General features: G+C 48.5%; 1 long non-coding RNA gene across 1 annotated transcript in view; it reads right to left on the bottom strand.

Moving 5' to 3' along the window:
• Nucleotides 1-674: 674 nt before the first annotated feature.
• The window catches only part of LOC139261989 (uncharacterized), a 38,767-nt gene continuing 16,609 nt past the window's right edge, over nt 675-22,832 (bottom strand). Inside the window, exon 2 of the long non-coding RNA XR_011592853.1 lies at nt 675-2,586. This is a non-coding gene — a long non-coding RNA (uncharacterized lncRNA). The remainder of the gene's footprint in view (nt 2,587-22,832) is intronic.

Here is a 22,832-nt window from a genome sequence, read left to right as displayed (position 1 = left end):
CTCCCTCTACATTGTCCCATCAAACACCCCCAGGGCAGGTACAGGGGGTTAGATACAGAGTAAAGCTCTCTCTACACTGTCCCATCAAACACTCCCAGGGCAGGTACAGCACGTGGTTAGATACAGAGTAAAGCTCTCTCTACACTGTCCCATCAAACACTCCCAGGGTAGGTACAGCACGTGGTTAGATACAGAGTAAAGCTCCTTCTACACTGTCCCATCAAACACCCCCAGGGCAGGTACAGCACGGGGTTAGATACAGAGTAAAGCTCCCTCTACACTGTCCCATCAAACACTCCCAGGGCAGGTACAGGGGGTTAGATACAGAGTAAAGCTCCCTCTACACTGTCCTATCAAACACTCCCAGGGCAGGTACAGCACGGGGTTAGATACCTTTTTACGCAGCGAGTAGTTAGGATCTGGAATGCGCTGCCCGAAAGGGCGGTGGAGGCAGATTCAATCGTGGCTTTCAAAAGGGAGTTGGATAAGTACCTGAAGGAAAAAATATTTGCAGGGCTACGGGGTAAGGGCGGGGGAGTGGGACTGGCTGAAGTGTTCTTGTAGAGAGCCGGCAAGGGCTCGATGGAGTGAATGGCCTCCTTCTGTGCTGTAACCGTTCTATGGTTCTGTGTCAAATTAGTCACAATATAGAAGAAATACATAGAGTATCAGTGTGCTGTATGTTGCTTTTATTGATTGTAGGTTTTTCTGAATCAAGTGAGAGATGCTTGTCCTAGAGTACGAGGCACTTTCCATTTCACCCAGTGTCAGCCTCAAACACTCCTGATCACAGGTTAGATAGAGTGTAAAGCTCCCTCTATACTGTCCCATCAAACACTCCCAGGGCAGGTACAGCACGGGGTTAGATAGAGTGTAAAGCTCCCTCTACACTGTCCCATCAAACACACCCAGGGCAGGTACAGCACGGGGTTAGATAGAGTGTAAAGCTCCCTCTACACTGTCCCATCAAACACTCCCAGGGCAGGTACAGCACGGGGTTAGATAGAGTGTAAAGCTCCCTCTACACTGTCCCATCAAACACTCCCAGGGCAGGTACAGCACGGGGTTAGATACAGAGTAAATCTCCCTCTACACTGTCCCATCAAACACTCCCAGGGCAGGTACAGCACGGGGTTAGATACAGAGTAAATCTCCCTCTACGCTGTCCCATCAAACAATCCCACGGCAGGTACAGCACGGGGTTAGATACAGAGTAGATCTCCCTCTACAATGCTCCAACAATGTATCTCACTCCCAATCTCAGATGTGTGCATTCCACAGCGGAACTGCGTCAATTTTCTATTCCTCACCTCATTCAATCTCCATTGGCCTCAATACGCATGAGCCAACATTTAGTCCCAACTGGTGAGGAAGTAGGTGGCAGTGGCGAGATGGCCATTGGGACCTAGGCTGGGACCTCAGGTGGGAGCCTTACAGTCAGCAGATTGAGGAGACTGGCCTCCCTGCAGTCCGAGCTAACTTTGCACCAGGCCCCAGGGGGAATGGCCAGTGTTGAACCCACTGCATCAACAAATCTCAGCCTTGTATCAGCTGAGAAACAAAGATGACCCTCTAAGGACAACAGATTAGACAAGAGAACGTCCAGGAAGTACGAGAGAAGATCTTACAGCGGGAGCATATCAATACTGATTTAAAACATTATTCACATCAAACTCCTTCATCTTGATACCATTCATTGTCAGTCTTGTTCTCGGAGAAGTTGTGTGAAGAACTCGTGCTTTCCCAAAAAAGCCCACCCAGAATTGGCCAAAGGGTCATAAGTCACACGTCACGCTGCATCCGATGTCACAAGTCATGCTGTGTTCGATGTCATAGGTCATACTGCCTCTAATGTCACAAGTCATGTTGCGGTGTTCTGATGTCGCAGGTCACACTGCCTCTGATGTCACAGGTCACACTGCCTCTGATGTCACAGGTCACGGTGCTCAGATGTCACAGGTCACGCAGCCTCTGATGTCACAGGTCACGGAGCTCTGATGTCACAGGTCATGCTGCCTCTGATTTCACAGGTCACACTGCCTCTGATGTCACAGGTCACGGAGCTCTGATGTCCCAGGTCATGGTGCTTTGATGTCACAGGTCACACTGCGTACGATGTCACAAGTCACGCTGTGTTCGATGTCAGGGGGTCAATTTGTGTCCAATGTCACAGGTCATGTTGTCTCCGATGTCGGGGTCACGTTGCGTCCAATGTCAATGGTCTCGCCGCCTCCGATGTCAAGGGTCACGCTGCCTCCGATTACAGGGGTCATGCTGCATCCGATGTCAGGGGTCATGGTGCTCTGATGTCACAGGTCATGTTGCCTCTGATGTCAGGAGTCACGCCACCATGGCTCACACCACGCTGCTCTGCGGCGGGTACCTCCAGATTCGGTAGATGATGACGGACAAGGCGGGGCCAAACATGAGGAAGATCATCAGGAAGACGGTGGCCAGGATCACCAGCACAATGGCCCAGATTTCTAGCACGTGCGCGGAAACCGCGACGTCCGGCGCTGAGCTTACACCGTTCATCGTTCACCTTCTCGCACCGCACGGCAAACAAACTCCTTGCGCCGCAACCTCCTGCAACAACAGATAGGGACAAAAAGCAAGAAGGAAAGGTTATTACCAACGTCTCACCATGTCGGACAATCCCAGCCACCCACCTTCCCCGGGCTCCCCCACTCCCACCCGCCCTGGGGTCAACCCACCCACCAGGATTATCCCTGGGGTCTCCAGGAACTGCAGATTCATCTCCAGGACACCTCTGCGCAAAAAAACCCAGGGAGAAAAATGATAGGGCCGTTAAAAAACAAGGTGCTTTTTTGCCATTTTCTGAGATCACCTGTTTATTAAGTATAAAAATATTGGAGATCAGCAGCGGGGGAGCCAGGAAAAGGCTGTTTGACTGAGGGTCAAGAATCATCCAATCAGATGACCAAGAGTCTGCTGGCTTTCCGATTGGCCGAGGGAAGATGGGGCGCCACATGGATGGACGTATTGGGCAACCAATGTCGGCAGAGCATTGGAGGGGGCAGGGTTATGTGAGGAAACTGCCAAAGTCTCACAGAATTGCCGACCCCTGCATCGGAGCAGGATCGGGTTGCCGATATTTAAAATCTAGCCCCGAGCATCGCTCTGTGAGCAGCAAGACTCGGTCCCGTATCGCGTGATTCAATGAGGCGCCCACGCTGTCTCTCTGAAAGGCTGCTGTTTATCTGTTCCTATCTTGTAATGCGAGCCAGTCCTGCCTCTGCCTTATAAATAACTTACAAAGTGCTGGCTTTATCCTTTGTTTGCATTGAATGTAATCTGCAGAGCTCTTTGTGGTTGCCTTGTCACGGTTACAGGACGGTTGATGAACAGTGGTGTATATTTAAGGAGATATTTCACAACTCTCACGAAAAATATATTCCAGTGAGGAGGAAAAGGGTGTGAGAAAAGATAGCCATCCGTGGCTAAATAAAGTAAGCATACAAAGTGGCCAAAACCAGTGGGAGGGCAGAAGACTGGGAAGCGTTTAAAAGCCAGCAAAGAATGACTAAAAAAATGATTAAGAAAGGGAAGATAGACTATGAAAGTAAACTAGCACGAAATATAAAAACAGATAGCAAGAGTTTCTATAGGTATATAAAACGGAAAAGAGTGGCTAAAGTAAATGTTGGTCCCTTAGAGGACGAGACCGGGGAATTAGTAATGGGGAACATGGAACTCTGAACAAATATTTTGTATCAGTCTTTACGGTCGAGGACACTAAAAATATCCCAACAGTGGATAGTCAAGGGGCTATAGGGGGAAGGAACTTAACACAATCACAATCACTAAGGAGATGGTACTCAGTAAGATAATGGGACTAAAGGCAGATAAATCCCCTGGACCTGATGGCTTGCATCCTCGGGACTTAAGAGAAGTAGCGGCAGGGATTGTGGATGCATTGGTTGTTATTTACCAAAATTCCCTGGATTCTGGGGAGGCCCCAGCAGATTAGAAAACTGCAAATGTAACGCCGCTATTTAAAAAAGGAGGCAGACAAAAAACAGGAAACTATAGACCAGTTAGCCTAACATCTGTGGTTGGAAAAATGTTGGAGTCCATTATTAAAGACGCAGTAGCAGGACACTTGGAAAAACATAATTTGGTCAGGCAGAGTCAGCATGGATTTATGAAGGTGAAGTCATGTTTGACAAATTTGCTGGAATTCTTTGAGGATGTAACGAACAGGGTGGATCAAGGGGAACCAGTGGATGTGGTGTATTTGGACTTCCAGAAGGCATTTGACAAGGTGCCACATAAAAGGTTACTGCACAAGGTAAAAGCTCACGGGGTTGGGGGTAATATATCAACATGGATAGAAGATTGGCTAACTAACAGAGAACAGAGAGTCGGGATAAATGGTTCATTCTCGGGCTGGCAATCAGTAACTAGTGGGGTGCCGCAGGGATCAGTGCTGGGACCCCAACTATTTACAATCTATATTAACGACTTGCAAGAAAGGACTGAGTGCAACATAGCCAAGTTTGCTGACGATACAAAGATGGGAGGAAAAGCAATGTGTGAAGAGGACACAAAAAATCTGCAAAAGGACATAGACAGGCTAAGTGAGTGGGCAAAAATTTGGCAGATTGAATATAATGTTGGAAAATGTGAGATCATGCACTTTCGCAGAAAAAAATCAAAGAGCAAGTTATTATTTAAATGGAGAAAGAATGCAAAGAGACTAGAACTAGAGGGCATAATCTTAGAATAAGGGGCCGCCCATTTAAAACTGAGATGAGGAAGAATTTCTTCTCTCAGAGGGTTGTAAATCTGTGGAATTCACTGCCTCAGAGAGCTGTGGAAGCTTGGGCATTGAATAAATTTAAGACAGAGATAGACAGTTTCTTAACGGATAAGGGGTTATGGGGAACGGGCAGGGAAGTGGAGCTGAGGCCAAGATCAGATCAGCCATGAACTTATTGAAGCCGACTCCTGCTCCTATTTCTTATGTTAAATCGAGGCCCCGTCTGCTCTCTCAGATGGATGTAAAAGATCCCGTGGCACTATTTCAAAGCAGAGCAGGGGAGTTATCCTCAGTGTCCTGGGGCCAATATTTATCCCACTCAATCAACATCACTGAGAAAAAACAGATTATCGGGTCATTATCATATTGCTGTTTGTGGGAGTTTGCTGTGCGCTCCACCAAAATATCTCCTTATATGGTTTGGAGTCCAGATTTGACTGATAATTGCTCTTGTGAAATGCTTTGGGAAGTTTTATTACGTTAAAGGCACTATATCATTGCAAGTTGTTGCTGTTGTTGCATTAGGCATTGCCCAGCAAAACACAGAGACAGATTGGGTGCGGAGGATGAAGAGTATGTTACAGAACACGCCAGGTTTCCTCCCTGCTTTCACCAACACTGAGGTCGGAGAGATGACGATCAGCACCGAGTATGTGTAAGGACAGAATAAACGTCGCAAAGTCCAAACTGCCTGTCCCCTTTGTCATAGCCCCCAATCCCACCCACCCACCCTTTCCCCATATTCCCCAACCCCACCCACCCACCCACTCCCCATATCCCTCAATCCCACCTACCAACCTTCTCCCCATATCCCCCTATCCCACCCACCCACCTTCTCCCCTTATCCCCCAATCCCACCCACCCACTTTCTCATCATATCCCCCAACCCCACCTACCCACCTTCTCCCCATATGCTCAATCTCACCCACCCACCTCCTCCCCATATCCCCCAACCCCACCTACCCACCTTCTCCCCATATCCTCAACCCCACCTACCCACCTTCTCCCCGTATCCCCAACCCCACCCACCCACCTTTTCCCCTTATCCCCCAACCCCACCTACCCACCCACTCCCCATATCCCCCAATCCCATCCACCCACCCTTTCCCCATATCCCCCAATCCCACCCACCCACCCTTTCCCCATATCCCCCAATCCCACCCTCCCACTCCCCATAACCCCCAACCCCACCTACCCACCTTCTCCCCATATCCCCCAATCCCACCCACCCACCTTCTCCCCATATCCCCCAATCCCACCCACCCACTCCCCATATCCCCCAATCCCACCCACCCACCTTCTCCCATATCCCCCAATCCCACCCACCTTCTCCCCAGAAAGCTCAATCTGTGGCTTGAATAGAGTGAATGAGGGAGAGACTATTAACGTGAGGAGAGATTGATGTAGATTGGGTCTATCTTCTCTAGAGTTTAAAAGAATGAGACTTAATCTAATTGAAATCTATCAAATTCTTAGAGTGCTTGAAAGGATAGATGCTGAGAAGATGTTTCCCCCTGGCTGGAGAATCTAGAACTATAGGCCCTAGTCTCAGGATAAGGGGTCGGCCATTTAGGACTGAGTTGAGAAGAAATTTCTTCACTCAGAGGGTGGTGAATCTTTGGAGGGCTGTGGAGGCTCAGGCGTTGAGACTATTCAAGATTCAGATCGATAGATTTTTGAGCACAGGGAGAATCGAGGGATATGGGGATCGGGCGGGAAAGTGGAGTTGAGGTCAATAATCAGCCACGATCTTATTGAATAGTGGAGCAGGCTTGAGGGGCCGAATGGTCAACTCCTGCTCCTAATTCTTATGTTCTTATGTCCTGCTTGGGCAGTCAGTGGGGTCAATTTAAAGTTGTCACTAAGAGAGAGAGGAAGAAGGTCAGAAGGACTCCCCCTCAACGATCTCCCCTCGGCCTCGATGACCGACGACAAAATACTTGGAAGAACTGTGATAGACAGAATGGATTCCTTATAGAGGACCCCACAGTACAACCTGAAGGATCAAACCTTCCTCGCAAACAGTGGACAACCATTGACCGCCTCAGAACTGGATAACTCAGATGAATACGTGGCTTGAGGAGTAGTGCAGAAAGGAGGGATTCAAATTTCTGGGACATTGGAACCGGTTCTGGGGGAAGTGGGACCAGTACAAACCGGACAGTCTCCACCTGGGCAGGACCAGAACCAATATCCTATGGGGGACTGTTTGCTAGTGCTGTTGGGGTGGAGTTAAACTAATATGGCAGGGGGATGGGAACCTATGCAAGGAGACAGAGGGAAATAAAAAGGAGGCAGGAGCAAAATATAGAAAGGAGAATAGTAAAAGTGGAGGGCAGAGAAACCCAAGGCAAAAAACAAAAAGGGCCACATTACAGCAAAATTCTAAAGGGGCAAAATGTGTTAAAAAAAAACAAACCTGAAGACTCTGTGCCCCAATACGAGGAGTATTCGGAATAAGGTGGATGAATTAACTGCGCAGATAGCAGTTAACGGATACGATGTGATTGGCATCACGGAGACATGGCTCCAGGGTGACCAAGGCTGGAAACTCAACATCCAATGGTATTCAGCATTTAGGAAGGGTAGACAGAAAGGAAAAGGAGGCGGGGTGGCATTGCTGGTTAAAGATGAAATCAATGCAATAGTAAGGAAGGACATCAGCCTGGATGATGTGGAATCGGTATGGGTGGAGCTGCGGAATTCCAAAGGGCAGAAAACGTTAGTGGGAGTTGTGTACAGACCACCAAACAGTAGTAGTGAGGTTGGGGACAGCATCAAACAAGAAATAAGGGATGTGTGCAATAAAGGTACAGCAGTAATCATGGGCGACTTTAATCTACACATTGATTGGGCTAACTAAACTGGTAGCAATGCGGTGGAGGAGGATTTCCTGGAGTGTATTAGGGATGGTTTTCTAGATCAATATGTCGAGGAACCAACCAGGGAGCTGGCCATGTGAAATGAGAAGGGACTAATTAGCAATCTTGTTGTGCGAGGCCCCTTGGGAAAAAGTGACCATAACATGGTAGAATTCCTTATTAAGATGGAGAGCGACAAAGTCAATTCGGAAACTAGGGTCCTGAACTTAAGGAAAGGTAACTTCGACAGTATGAGGCGTGAATTGGCTAGAATAGACTGGCAAACGATACTGAAAGGGTTGACGGTGGCTAAGTGATGGCAAACATTTAAAGATCACATGGATGAACTTCAGCAAATGTACATCCCTGTCTGGAGTAAAAATAAAACTGGGAAGGTGGATCAACCGTGGCTAACAAGGGAAATTAAGGATAGTGTTAAAGCCAAGGAAGAGGCTTATAAATTGGCTAGAAAAAGCAACAGGTTAGGTGAGTGGGCAAATGCATGGCAGATGCAGTATAATGTGGATAAATGTGAGGTTATCCATTTTGGGGGCAAAAACATGAAGGCAGAATATTATCTGAATGGCGGAAGATTAGGAAAAGGGGAGGTGCAATGAGACCTGGGTGTCATGGTTCATCAGTCACTGAAAATGGGCATGCAGGTACAGCAGGCGGTAAAGAAGGCAAATGGTATGTTGGCCTTCATAGCTAGGGGATTTGAATATCGAAGCAGGGAGGTCTTACTGCAGTTGTACAGGGCCTTAGTGAGGCCTCACCTGGAATATTGTGTTCAGTTTTGGTCTCCTAGTCTGAGGAAGGACGTTCTTGCTATTGAGGGAGTGCTGCGAAGGTTCACCAGACTGATTCCAGGGATGGCTGGGCTGTCATATGAGGAGAGATGGATCAACTGGGCCTTTATTCACTGGAGTTTACGAGGATGAGAGGGGATCTCATAGAAACATATAAGATTCTGACGGGACTGGACAGGTTAGATGCGGGAAGAATGTTCCCGATGTTGGGGAAGTCCAGAACCAGGGGACATAGTCTTAGGATAAGGTGTAGGCCATTTAGGACTGAGATGAGGAGAAACTTCTTCACTCAGAGAGTTGTTAACCTGTGGAATTCCCTGCCGCAGAGAGTTGTTGAGGCCAGTTCACTGGATATATTCAAGAGGGTGTTAGATATGGCCCTTATGGTTAAGGGGATCAAGAGGTATGGAGAGAAAGCAGGAAAGGGATACTGAGGGAATGCTCAGCCATGATCTTATTGAAGGGCGGTGCAGGCTCGAAGGGCCGATTGGCCTACTCCCGCACCTATTTTCTATGTTTCTATGTTTCTATGGTCACGGTCGATGCTGCCACCTTCTCCATAGGTGGAAGGTTCAAGCAACCCCATCATGTGACTGTGGAGCTCCTAATCAGACCCCGGAGCACATCATCGAGCACTGCCCTCAGAGGGAAGTCACAGGCAGCCTACAAGATATCCACGCTGTTACACCGGAAGCTTTGGCCTGGATATCCGACTTAGCTATTAACATTTGATTTGCTTTGCTGCTACCGTATGGAAGAAGAAGAGGAGAACTTTCTTCACACACAGGCTTGCTGGGACATGGGAAGCTCGGCCGTGGGGAGTGGTTGACACAGAGAACATGACCTCTTTTATAAAAGAAAACTGGATAAATATTTGAAATCGATGAAGAGAGCGAGGTGGTTGGGTGAAGTTTGTATTGCTTCAGTAAATCACCAGAACAGATACATAAAATTACATAGAACTACCAACACAGAAACAGGCCATTCGGCCCCATGGGTCCGTGCCGGGGTTTATGCTCCACACCAGCCCCCTCCCACCCCTCTTCATCTCACCCCATCACCATATCCCTCTATTCCTTTCTCCCTCATGTGTTTATCCAGCTTCCCCTTAAATGCATCGATACTATTCGCCTCAACCCCTCCCTGTGGCAGCGAGTTCCACATTCTCACCACTCTCGGGGTGAAGAAGTTTCTCATGAATTCCCCGATTGGCTTTATTAGTGATTATCTTATATTGATGGCCCCCTAGTTCTGGTGTCACCCCACAAGCAGTAACATCTCTACCTCTACCCTATCGAACCCCTCCATAATTTCTGTGGGTTCGCCCCTTGGCCTTCTTTTTCCAAGAGCAAAGAGCCTCAGTCTTTCCGGAGAGATATAATCTCTCAGTGCTGGTATCATTCCTGTGAATCATTTAAGCATCACCTCCAGTGCCTCGAAATCCTTTTTTGTGTTATGGGGACCAGAACTGTGCACGGTGTCCGTGTGGTTCGATAAAAGTTTAGCGTAACTTCCGATATGACGGGCCGAATGGCCTGCTTCGGTGCTATTCATTTCTCCGGTTCTGTGTATGGGAACACTGGCTGGTTCCAATGCACCCTAGCACAAGAGGTCAATCAGAGGTGCAGAGGTGATGCTAATATTTTCCCATGCCGTGTGAGATTTGCTCTCGACCTTTTACAGAAACACACATGATTGCGTCAGAAGCCAAGGGTCACGTTTAATGATGGTGACCATCATTATGAGGAGTGATTAAAATGTCTCATCATTGCATTAGGGGCCTCACGTTGAAATGATCCAGCATTACTGGATAAACAGACAAAACCATGGCAACAATCCAGCCGTGAACCTGGGTAACTCCCTGGGTTAACATTCTGAACATTCAGCCCCGCCACCACGCTATAAATCCACCCCAGAGCGATAGATTAAAGAATTCTCTGCTCCGTCACTCTGCATCTAACCCATTCTGTGCCTACCCTGGGAGTGTTTGATGGGACAGTGTAGAGGGAGCTTTACTCTGTATCTAACCCCCTGTACCTGCCCTGGGAGTGTTTGATGGGACAGTATAGAGGGAGCTTTACTCTGTATCTAACCCCCTGTACCTGACCTGGGAGTGTTTGATGGGGATAGTGTAGAGGGAGCTTTACTCTGTATCTAACCCGTGCTGTACCTGCCCTGGGAGTGTTTGATGGGACAGTGTAGAGGGAGCTTTACTCTGTATCTAACCCCGTGCTGTACCTGCCCTGGGAGTGTTTGATGGGACAGTGTAGAGGGAGCTTTACTCTGTATCTAACCCCGTGCCGAGAGTTTTTTGCTGACACTGGATTGCTGGAATGGGAAGTTTAAATCCACGAATGCTAAATTCTCCTGTCAAAAAAATAACCAATTGAGTGAGTTCTGATAGTTTAAGAAGTGATTGCAATAACAGTGTGGCCTGAGGATATCACACAACAGATGGATAGGGAACTTTGCCCAATAACTCTGCAATAAAGCTCTTGTGCAAGTGTGATTATCTAAACAAATACTCCCTTTCTGCAAACAAAGTACACAAGCGATGCAACTTTCATTATGACTAAACCACACCCTCCCCTGCACAGTAGTTCACTGGGTAGTTTTGGACTCAGTATCGTATCCTAACTCGTGACCTACATTGCCTCCTGGTCCGGCAACCCATCGATTTTTTTCATTCTCAGCCTTGTTTGCAAATTCTTCCTCGGCCTCACCGCTCCCTGTCTCTGTAACCTCCTCCAACCCTTCAACCCTCTCAGATCTCTGTGCTCCTACAATTGTGATCTCTTGCTACCACGTCTGATTTCCATCACTCCACCGTTGGTGGCCGTGCCTTCTGTTGCCTGGGCCCCAAGCTCTGGAACTCCCTCCCTAAACCTCTCCGCCTCTCTACCTCTCTTTTCTCCTTCAAGACGCTCCTTAAAACCTCTTTGACCAACCTTCCCTAATATCTCCTTATGCGGCTGCGTCTCAAATTTTGTTTGATAATCGCTCCTTGGGACGTTTTACTACGTTGACGGTTAATTAGCATGGCCGCCAATGATGGAGTGATGGAAATCGGACGTGGCCAAGAGGTCACAATTGGACGAGCCGAGAGATCTCGGAGAGTTGAAGGGCTGCAGGAGGTTACAGAGATAGGGAGCGGAGAGGCCGAGGAGGGATTTGAAAACAAGGTTGAGTAGGTTGGGCCTCTACTCATTGGAGTTCAGAAGAATGAGAGGTGATCTTATCGAAACGTATAAGATTATGAGGGGTGCTTGACAAGGTTGATGCAGAGAGGATGTTTCCACTGATGGGGGAGACTAGAACTAGAGGGCACGATCTTGGAATAAGGGGCCGCCCATTTAAAACAGAGATGAGGAGAAATTTCTTCTCTCAGAGGGTTGGAAATCTGTGGAATTCACTGCCTCAGAGAGCTGTGGAAGCTGGGACATTGAATACATTTAAGACAGAGATAGACAGTTTCTTAAACGATAAGGGGATAAGGGGTTATGGGAAGCGGGCGGGGAAGTGGAACTGAGTCCATGATCGGATCAGCCATGGCCTTATTGAATGGCTCGAGGGGCCGTATGGCCTACTCCTGCTCCTATTTCTCATGTTCTTATGTTAAAGGCGCTATATAAATACAAGTTGTTGCAGTATATGCGAATGTACAACCAGCGATACTGAATGGGAAGCCCGTTTTATATCGCTCCCTATTTATACAGCCGTAAAACTCAATAGAAAGGTAAAAAGAAAAAGAAAGGACCTGCATTTATACACCGTCTTTCACAATCTCGGGACGTCGCAAAGCTCTTTACAGCCGATGATGTAATTTTTGAAGTGTAGTCACTGTTGTAATGTAGGAAACGCCGCAGACAAATTGCGCGGATCAAGATGGGGAGGGGTGTAAAACTACGCTGCCGTCTCGCTAGCTCCCATTGTCCACTGTCGCACAAAGACAAGATCTGCCCCGATACATTTATCGAGTGAGTAACTGAGATAAACTGGCCAGGAATTTCCCAGACTCAATCCCTGGACCTGCTCTGAGCCAGGGAGCTAGTACCCACCCTAGAGAGGAGGGAATAATAGCTCAGGGTTCCTTTTTTTAAAAATTTGTTCACGGGATGTGGGCATCGTTGACAAGGCCGGCATTTATTGCCCATCCTTAATTGCCCCTTGGGAAGGTGGTGGTGGGCCGCCTTCTTGAACCGCTGCAGTCCGTGTGGTGAAGGTGCTCCCACAGTGCTGTTAGGGAGGGAGTTCCAGGATTCTGACCCAGTGTTGATGAAGGAACGGCCGATATATTTCCAAGTCTGCATGCTTTGTGACTTGGAGGGGAACTTGCAGGTGATAAGAACATAATAACATAATAAATAGGAGCAGGAGTCGGCCATTTGGCCCTTTGAGCCTGTTCCGCCATTTAATAAGATCTTGGCTGATCTGATCTTGGCTTCAATTCCACTTCCCTGCCCGCTCCTCATTACCCTTGACTCCCTTATGGTTCAAAAATCTGTCTATCTCCGCCTTAAATATATCCAATGACCCAGCCTCCACAGCTCCCTGGGGCAGAGAATTCCAAAGATTCACGACCCTCTGAGAGAAGAAATTCCTCCTCATCTCCGTTTTAAATGGGCAGCCCCTTATTCTGAGACTATGCCCCCTCGTTCTAGATTTCCCCCACGAGGGGAAACATCCTCTCTGCATCTACTGTGTCAAGCCCCCTCAGAATCTTACATGTTTCAATGAGGTCACCTCTCAATCTTCTAAACTCCAATGAGTACAGGCCCAACCTGCTCAACCTTTCTTCATAGGACAACCCCTTCATCTCAGGAATCAACCGGGTGAACCTTCTCTGAGCTGCTTCCAGTGAACTTTTCTCCCTCCCCTCCTGACGACAATGGCACGTGCTGAGGTTCTGAGCATGGTGCCAGCTCGCCGCGATCTGGCAATGGGCTTTCATCCAGGTCGTGGAGAGCTGGCACCACCGTGATTGGAGAAAACCTAAGCCTAGTTTTTAAAGTATGATTTCATCTATCCCTCTCCACAAACTGGATGTTAGTGTGCCATATGATTACAAGAGTAAAGATGTCTTACTGCAATTATATCAGGCCCTGGTGAGACCACACCTGGAGTGTTGTGCACAGTTTTGGTCTCCTTACCTAAGGAAGGATATACTTGCCACAGAGGGAGTGCAACGAAGGTTCACCAGACTGATTCCTGGGATGGGGGGATTATCCTATGAGGAGAGATTGAGCACACTAGGCCTATATTCTCTCGGGTTTAGAAGAATGAGAGATGATCTCATTGAAACATACAAAATTCTTACAGGGATTGACAGGGTAGATGCAGGGAGGATGTTTCCCCCCCGGGCTGGGGAGTCTAGAACCAGGGGTCACAGTCTCAGGATAAGGACTGAGATGAGGAGGAATTTCTTCACTCAAGAGGGTGGTGAATCTTTGGAATTATCTGCCCCAGAGGGCTGTGGAGGCTCAGTCTTTGAGTATATTCAAGGCTGAGATCGATAGATTTTTGGATATTAAGGGAAACAAGGGATATGGGGACAGTGCAGGAAAGTGGAGTTGAGGTAGAAGATCAGCCATGATCTCACTGAATGGCAGAGCAGGCTCGAGGGGCCAAATAGCCTACTCCTGCTCCTAATTCTTTTGTTCTTCTGTTCTTATGTATGATTGATACATCTAAGAACCAACAAATGGTTGATTTCTGTTCTTGTCTGGAGCTTTCCAATCACTCAATGCGCAGAGAGGCGATGCTTATTGAGGTTAGCGGGGATGGCGGTAGGTTATAATTAGTGTTGAATTGGGCTCCGGTCAAAAACCTTTTCATTTCAATATATCTCATACTGGTGCCGATGATGGATTACAACAACAACATCAACAACTTGTCTTTAAAATGTCCCAAGGTGTTGTAAAACAAATCAAATAAATTTAACACCGAGCCACATAAGAAGAAATTAGGGCAGGTGACCAAAAGCTTGGTCAAAGAGATAGGTTTTAAGGATCGTCTTAACAGGAGGAAAGAGAGGTGGAGAGGCGGAGAGGTTTAGGGAGGGAGTTCCAGAGCTTGGGGCCCAGGCAACAGAAGGTACGGCCACCGATGGTGGAGCGATTATAATCAGGGATGCTCAGGGGGGCAGAATTAGAGGAATGCAGACATCTCAGGGGGTTATGGGGCTGGAGGAGATTACAGAGATAGGGAGGGGCGAGGGCCATGGAGGGATTTGTAAACAAGGATGAGAATTTTGAAATCGAGGCATTGCTTAACCGGGAGCCAATGTAGGTCAGCGAGCACAGGGGGTGATGGGTGAGCGGGACTTGGTGCGGGTTCGGACACAGGGCAGCGAGCACAGGGGGTGATGGGCGAACGGGACTCGGTGCGAGTTAGGACACGGGGCAGCGAGCGCAGGGGGTGATGGGTGAGCGGGACTTGGTGCGAGTTAGGACACGGGGCAGCGAGCACAGGGGGTGATGGGTGAGCGGGACTTGGTGTGAGTTAGGACACGGGACAGTGAGCACAGGGGATGATGGGTGAGCAGGACTGGGTGTGGGTTCGGACACAGGGCAGCGAGCACAGGGGGTGATGGGTGAACGGGACTCGGTGTGAGTTAGGACACGGGGCAGCGAGCGCAGGGGGTGATGGGTGAGCAGGACTGGGTGCGAGTTAGGACATGGGGCAGCGAGCACAGGGGGTGATGGGTGAGCGGGACTTGGTGCGAGTTAGGACACGGGACAGTGAGCACAGGGGATGATGGGTGAGCAGGACTGGGTGCGAGTTAGGACATGGGGCAGCGAGCACAGGGGGTGATGGGTGAGCGGGACTTGGTGTGAGTTAGGACACGGGGCAGCGAGCACAGGGGGTGATGGGTGAACGGGACTTGGTGCGAGTTAGGACACAGGTCAGCGAGCACAGTGGGTGATGGGTGAGTGGGACTCGGTGCGAGTTAGGACATGGGGCAGCGAGCACAGGGGGTGATGGGTGAGTGGGACTTGGTGCGAGTTAGGACACAAGGCAGCGAGCACAGGGGATGATGGGTGAGCAGGACTGGGTGCGAGTTAGGACACAGGGCAGCGAGCACAGGGGGTGATGGGTGAGCGGGACTTGGTGTGAGTTAGGACACGGGGCAGCGAGCACAGGGGGTGATGGGTGAGCGGGACTTGGTGCGAGTTAGGACATGGGGCAGTGAGCACAGGGGGTGATGGGTGAGCGGGACTTGGTGCGAGTTAGGACACGGGACAGTGAGCACAGGGGATGATGGGTGAGCAGGACTGGGTGCGAGTTAGGACATGGGGCAGCGAGCACAGGGGGTGATGGGTGAGCGGGACTTGGTGTGAGTTAGGACACGGGGCAGCGAGCACAGGGGGTGATGGGTGAACGGGACTTGGTGCGAGTTAGGACACAGGTCAGCGAGCACAGTGGGTGATGGGTGAGTGGGACTCGGTGCGAGTTAGGACATGGGGCAGCGAGCACAGGGGGTGATGGGTGAGTGGGACTTGGTGCGAGTTAGGACACAAGGCAGCGAGCACAGGGGATGATGGGTGAGCAGGACTGGGTGCGAGTTAGGACACAGGGCAGCGAGCACAGGGGGTGATGGGTGAGCAGGACTGGGTGCGAGTTAGGACATGGGGCAGCAAGCACAGGGGGTGATGGGTGAGCGGGACTTGGTGTGAGTTAGGACACGGGGCAGCGAGCACAGGGGGTGATGGGTGAGCGGGACTTGGTGTGAGTTAGGACACGGGGCAGCGAGCACAGTGGGTGATGGGTGAACGGGACTTGGTGCGAGTTAGGACACAGGTCAGCGAGCACAGTGGGTGATGGGTGAGTGGGACTCGGTGCGAGTTAGGACACGGGGCACTGAGCACAGGGGGTGATGGATGAGCAGGACTTGGTGTGACTTAGGACATGGGGCAGCCGAGTTTATGTAGGGTAGGATGTGTTTAGTTTGCTGACGCCCCCGTAAAGTCTCTACGGACCGTACTTTGAGGACCGGCGGTCTATATAACGTGCAGAGTAAGACAAGAGAGGGCATGAACGGCTGGCCCACCGTTAGATACAGGCGCACAAATCACTCTGAGACCTATCAGATTCCCAGGCGTGCACACTCGGAGAAAGGTGGGCTGGAAAGATGGACTTCAACAGGCTGCGATCTTCTCCGTCCATTGGGTGCCATCATCCGAATACAAAAAACCTAGGAATTCACACACAGGGACGTCAAAAATAAGGGCGTTCATTATAAAGACCATTATTACATCTCTCCGTGGACGAAGTGTATCCGGGAGGGCGCTGAGCACCTCGAGTCTCATCGCCGAGAGCATGCAGAAATCAAGCGCAGGCAGTGGAAGGAGCGTGCAGCAAACCAGTCTCCCCACCCACCCTTTCCCTCAACAACTATCTATCCCACCTGTGACCGGGACTGTGGTTCTTGCATTGGACTGTTCAGCCACCTAAGGACTCATGTTAAGAGTGGAAGCAAGTCTTCCTCGATTCCGAGGGACTTGCCTATGATAACATTCCTGAATTTGCTGAACACAAATATTCACAAGGTGATAGACATTGGCGCCGAGGATCTCCTTGGAGCTTTCTCCCGATCTGTCGCTGATTAACGCAGAAATGTGCAAAGTGATATGTTTGGGTAGGAAGAACAAGGAGAGGCAATATAAACTTGTAATGTATTTGCTTCAAGGGTTCTTTGCTGAAGAATTCATAGCAACACATTGCTATTCAGAACTAGTTGGTTTATTAGCGAAAGGTTTAACAATCACACTACACATTACCAGTTCATCCACCAGGCTCACAACCACCTGCCTCATTGTGGATCCCCCGAACCCAACTGGCTGGGGTTTTATTGAGTCCTGTGAACATCACGTGACTGGCTAAGCCACTCACAACTCAACAGCTCTAACAACCTGTGAGCATACTCACCAGTGCACACGTTACACCCCCCCCAAATAACGTGCGACCAAACCCAACCATTCTGTTTTGGAGTCTCGGGGAATCAAGGGATATGGAGATGGGCGGGAATGTGGAGTTGAGGTCGATGATCAGCCATGATCTTATTAAATGGCAGAACAGGCTCGAGAGTCCATAGGGCCTACTCCTGCTCCTATTTCTTATGTTCTTATGTTCCCAACTCACCAGCTCAACAAACCTGTGAGCATACTCGCAGGTGCATACATTACAAATGTAATATAGTTCCACCTAGTGGACTACTGTGGTAATGCAGCCTCTGCTGTATATAATAAAAAGGTCAGGTCACCTGACAAGTTTGTGTGTTAAGAGCCATCTTGCAAAGTCTGAGTGCGTTGTGATGTTGTAAGGAATATCACATTGGCGACATAGGATCAAATTTCTGAATACCCAGGCTGAAATTTTTGTTGGTGAATGATTCAGCCAACTGATAGAGAGAATTTGAGAGCTTATTTGTTTGCAGACCAGCTAAAAATCCATAGTGAATTACAAGCACAATTGGCTGAAATGAAGAGTCCAGATGGCTGTGCCGATGGGAATAAAAGGGCGCTTAGGTGCATTTCAACGCGACGGTGAGACTTTTGAAGCATATATGGAGTGGCTAGAAATGTTTTTCACCACAAACAATATAATCAAAGTCCCCAATGATGAAAACAGTAATCGTGTGGTTTTCGAAAGAAAACGAGCTATTTTCCTGACTGAAGCAGGCCCCGAGATGTATGAAACCCTGAAAAATGTGCTTGTTCCCGTCAAGCCAAAGGACACATCACTTATGGAGATTCTAAGCAAGTTAGAACAGCAATACAGTCCTGAGCCCCTGAAAATCGCTGAAAGTTACTGTTTTGGAATTCAAGATCTATTAATTGAGGAAAGATTCAGTGAGTACATTGTAGCATTAAAGAAGCTATTCACTGTCATTTCGGAAACTTTCAGGGCCAAGCATTGCTTGACCGCTTTGTTTGTGGGATGAAAAATGAAGCAATCAGAAAAAAGTTGTTCACAACTCCTAACTTGACTTTTGATTTAGCTTGTCAGACAGTTATGTCAATGGATATGGCCGACCAATACTCTCGAGAATTTTGAGCCATTTCCAGTCATCAAACAACCGAGGTGAATCGCCTGCAGGTTAAAAGTAAAAGGCAGTTGGGCCCCAAGCCCTCAGCAATTGGCCAAGGTAACAGAGCATTGAAGTCGTGCTATCGGTTTCTGGGACGACACTTTGCTCAAAGTTGTCCATATGTGAAGGAAGAGTGTTTCTTCTGCAGGAAAACTGGGCATCTTGCGAAGGCAGGCCGACTGAAGAGTAAACCAGCTTTCAAGGCTATAAGTAGAATTCCCCAGAGACTATATAGCATGGATGAAAAGCAACAGGATGAGGAGATACACGTCATCAGGAGCACGAGGGTATCTCACAACAATTCGCGAAGTATCGTCATCCAAGCAGACATTGCAGGAACCAAGATATCCATGGAAATCGACACTGGTGAGCGTGGCACTGCAATTGCTATACCTCGACAAATTGCGTGATTTCCCACTGGAGAAATCCAAGATAGAGCTGTGAGGCTACTCGGGAGAGAACATTTCTGTGGTAGGTCGTATCACCGTACCGGTGAAATACAAGGATCAATTTCAGAGCTTGCCTCTAATAGTAGTGGCAGGAGACAAGCCTGCCTTACTAGGTAGAAATTGATTGGGATCACTGAAGCTGGATTGGAATGAGATTTTTCATGTTGAAGCAAGATTTGCATCGAAGGATGATATTATCAAGAAGTATCCGAAGGTGTTCTGCGAAACAGGCTGTGCGATCCAAGGCTTCAAAGCGAGTGTCAGGGTACAGAAGGACACTAGACCAGTTTACTACAAGCCACGTCCCGTACCATATGCACTCAAGGAGAAAGTTGAGCAAGAACTCAAAAGACTAGAGACTGAGAACATTATCTCTAAGATAGATCTATGTAATTAGGCTACACCCATTGTTGTTGTACCTAAGTCCGATGATAAGGTATGGTTGTGTGGTGATTATAAAGAAACCATAAATCAGGTTCAAAAGGGTAATGTCCCCAATACATTGCCAAATATAGAAGTTTTTTTTTTAAAACGCTGACAGGTGGTCAGATTATCTCAAAGTGATATCTCACAAATGCCTACTTACAGCTGGAACTAGATGAGGAGTCCAAGTCATGCTTGACTATAAATACCCATCTAGACCTATATCAATTTAATAAGCTACCGTTTGGAGTGCCTTCCGCCCCTGCCATATTACAAGGGGTAATGAACCAGATTTTGCAAGGTATTGAAGGGGTAGTATGTTATTTAGATGACATACTAATTTCACCAAATAGGAAAATTCATAAGAACATATTGAAAGAAGTGCTCAATGACTAGAGAAGCATAGAGTATGAGTGACTGCTCGCAAGTGTGAGTTATTTCAAAACTCAGTGGAGTACTTAGGGTACAGAGTAGATAAAGATGGTTTACATCCAACCAAGGGAAAGCTGGATGCAATCAGAAATGCACTCACTCCCAAGAATGTCACTGAACTTCAATCATTTTTGGGTCTTTTGAACTATTATGGAAAGTTCCTATCAAATTTGGCTACAGTATTACATCCACTGAATGAGCTGTTGAAAAAACAGGTCCATTGGAAGTGGTCAGAAGAATGCGATGCAGCATTCAAGGATTGTAAAACCTAGTTGGTAGAGAGCACCATGTTAGTTCACTATGACGTATCTAAGGAGATCAAGCTAGCATGTGACGCCGCTCCATGTGGAGTTGGGGCAGTGATCTCTCATGTACTACATAGTGGGGAGGAGAGACCAATTGCTTTTGCTTCACGAACTCTCAGTGCCAGTGAGAGTAATTATGCGCAAATCGAAAGGGAAGCTTTGGCATTCATTTTTGGAGTCAAGAACTTCCACAAATACTTATTATGGACTGTAAGCCCCTGACAGCAATCCTCCATCCAAAGTCCCCAGTTCCAACATTAGCTGCAGCCTGAATGCAAAGATGGGCTTTGATTTTGTCAGCATATACATGTGACATTGAGTACAGATGATCAGCCGATCGATCTTGAATGTACTCAAAGACTGAGCATCCACAGATGATGCATCACATGCTAGCACAAGTCTTTTACACGGGTTATACAATACAAGCAGCTTGTTGCAGCATAAAATGTTTCTGGCTTTCTCAAAAGCAATTACTTGTTTTTTACCCTATACCCAGTTCTCACCTTTATGCAATAACACATGTAGGGGCTCTGTGGGTGCTTAACCCATTAGGAAGTTACCAAAATAGTTGAGGAGTCCCAGGAACGACCGTAGCTCCGTGACGTTCTGTGGCCTGGGCGTGTTCCTGATAGCCTCTTGGCGTCTATGGGCTGAATGCCGTCCGCCACGATCTTTCTCCCCAAAAACTCCACTTCTGTGGCCATGAAGACGCATTTCGACCTCTTCAGCCGCAGCCCAACGCGATCCAGTCGCTGGAAGACCTCCTCCAGGTTTTGTAGGTGCTCGGCGGTGTCCCGAACCGTGACCAATATGTCGTCCTGAAAGACCACCGTGTGTGGTACCGACTTGAGTAGGCTCTCCATGTTTCTCTGGAAGATTGCTGCAGCCGACCGAATTCCAAACGGGCATCTGTTGTAGATGAAGTCCCTTGTCCGTGTTGATGCAGGTGAGGCTCTTTGAAGACTCCTCCAGCTCCTGCGTCATGTAGGCCGAAGTCAGGTTGAGCTTGGTGAACGTCTTGCCTCCTGCCAACGTCGCAAATAGGTCGTCTGCCTTAGGTAGCGGATATTGGTCCTGTAGCGAGAAACGATTCATAGTTACTTTATAATTGCCGCAAATCCTGACCGTGCCATCACTTTTGAGTACTGAAACAATCGGACTGGCCCAATCGCTGAATTCCACTGGGAAGATGATGCCCTCGCGTTGCAGCCTGTCCAGCTCGATTTCCACTCTCTCCCTCATCATGTGAGGTACCGCTCGCACATTGTGGTGAATGGGTCATGCCTCTGGGACCAAGTGGATCCACACCTTCGCCCCGGAAAAGTTTCCATTGCCTGGCTCAAAGAGGGAAGGAAATTTGTTAAGAACCTAGGTACATGAGGCCTCATCGACATGTGATAGTGCTCGGATATCATCCCAGTTCCAGCGGATTTTGCCCAGCCAGCTCCTTCCAAGCAGTGTGGGGCCATCGCCCAGACAATCCAGAGTGGCAGTTCGTGCACCGTGCCCTCGTAGGTGACTTTGACCATGGCGCTGCCCAGGACCATGGCCTTTGGTGTACGTTCTCAGTTTCGTGTGGATGGGGCTCAGGGCTAATTTGAATGCCTTGTGGCACCACAGTCTCTCAAACATCTTTTTACTCATGATGGATTGGCTAGCGCCAGTGTCCAGTTCCATGGCTACGGGTAAGCCATTGAATTTTACGTTTAGCATTATAGGTGGACATTTCATCGAAAATGTGTGCACCCCATGTACTTCAGCATCTGCCTCCTCTCTCTGAGGCTCAAAATTGCTTTGATCCATCATGGACTGATCTTCCTCTGCCACGTGGTGGTTAGCAGGTTTTGCAGAGCTTGCAGCTCGTTTGGAAGCTCGTTGGAGGTGTCCCATTGTTCCACAGCTCTTGCAAACATACCCTTTGAAGCAGCATGAATAGGCTGAATGGAAGCCTCCACAACACCAACAAGGTGTGAATTGCCTTACATTCATCCTTTGTTGCGGACTCTGAGTAATCTGGGTCACCTGAGGCCTGCTGGCAGTTGCAGACTCGTGGTTTCTGCCCTGTACATTTCTGCTCGCAAACACAGTTCCAGTTAATTTATGAACATTGCTAGCACTTGTGTGCTGAGAGATTTGTTTGGTGTTATCACTGGTGGACATAAACGCCTGTGCTATCGCAATGGCCTTACTGAGGGTCGGTGTCTCTACAGTCAAAAGTTTTTGTAGGGTGGTCTCGTACAATGCCCAGTACAAAATAGTCTCTGAACATTTGCTCCAGGTAGCCATCAAACTCACATTGTCCTGCAAGTCGCCTTAGCTCAGCGACGTAGCTCGCCGCTTCCTGACCTTCAGATCGCTGGCACGTGTAGAACTGATACCTCACCATCAGCATGGTCTCTCTCGGGTTAAGATGCTCCTGAATCAGTGTACACAGCTCCTCATACGACTTATCTGTGCGTTTCACTGGAGCCAGAAGATTCTTCATGAGGCTGTAGGTCGGTGCCCCGCAGACTGTGAGGAGGACCGCTCTCCTTTTTGCAGCGCTTCCTTCTCCGTCCAGCTTGTTGGCTACAAAGTACTGGTCTAGCCGTTCGACATAGGCTTCCCAGTCCTCACCCTCCGAGAACTTCTCTAGGATGCCCACAGTTTGCTGCATCTTTGCGTTAGATTCATATTCTCG

Source organism: Pristiophorus japonicus, chromosome 4 (genome assembly GCF_044704955.1).
Source record: "Pristiophorus japonicus isolate sPriJap1 chromosome 4, sPriJap1.hap1, whole genome shotgun sequence".
NCBI classification, from domain to species: domain Eukaryota; kingdom Metazoa; phylum Chordata; class Chondrichthyes; family Pristiophoridae; genus Pristiophorus; species Pristiophorus japonicus.
Note: the sequence above shows the minus strand (reverse complement) of the source record. Positions and strands in the feature narration are given on the sequence as shown.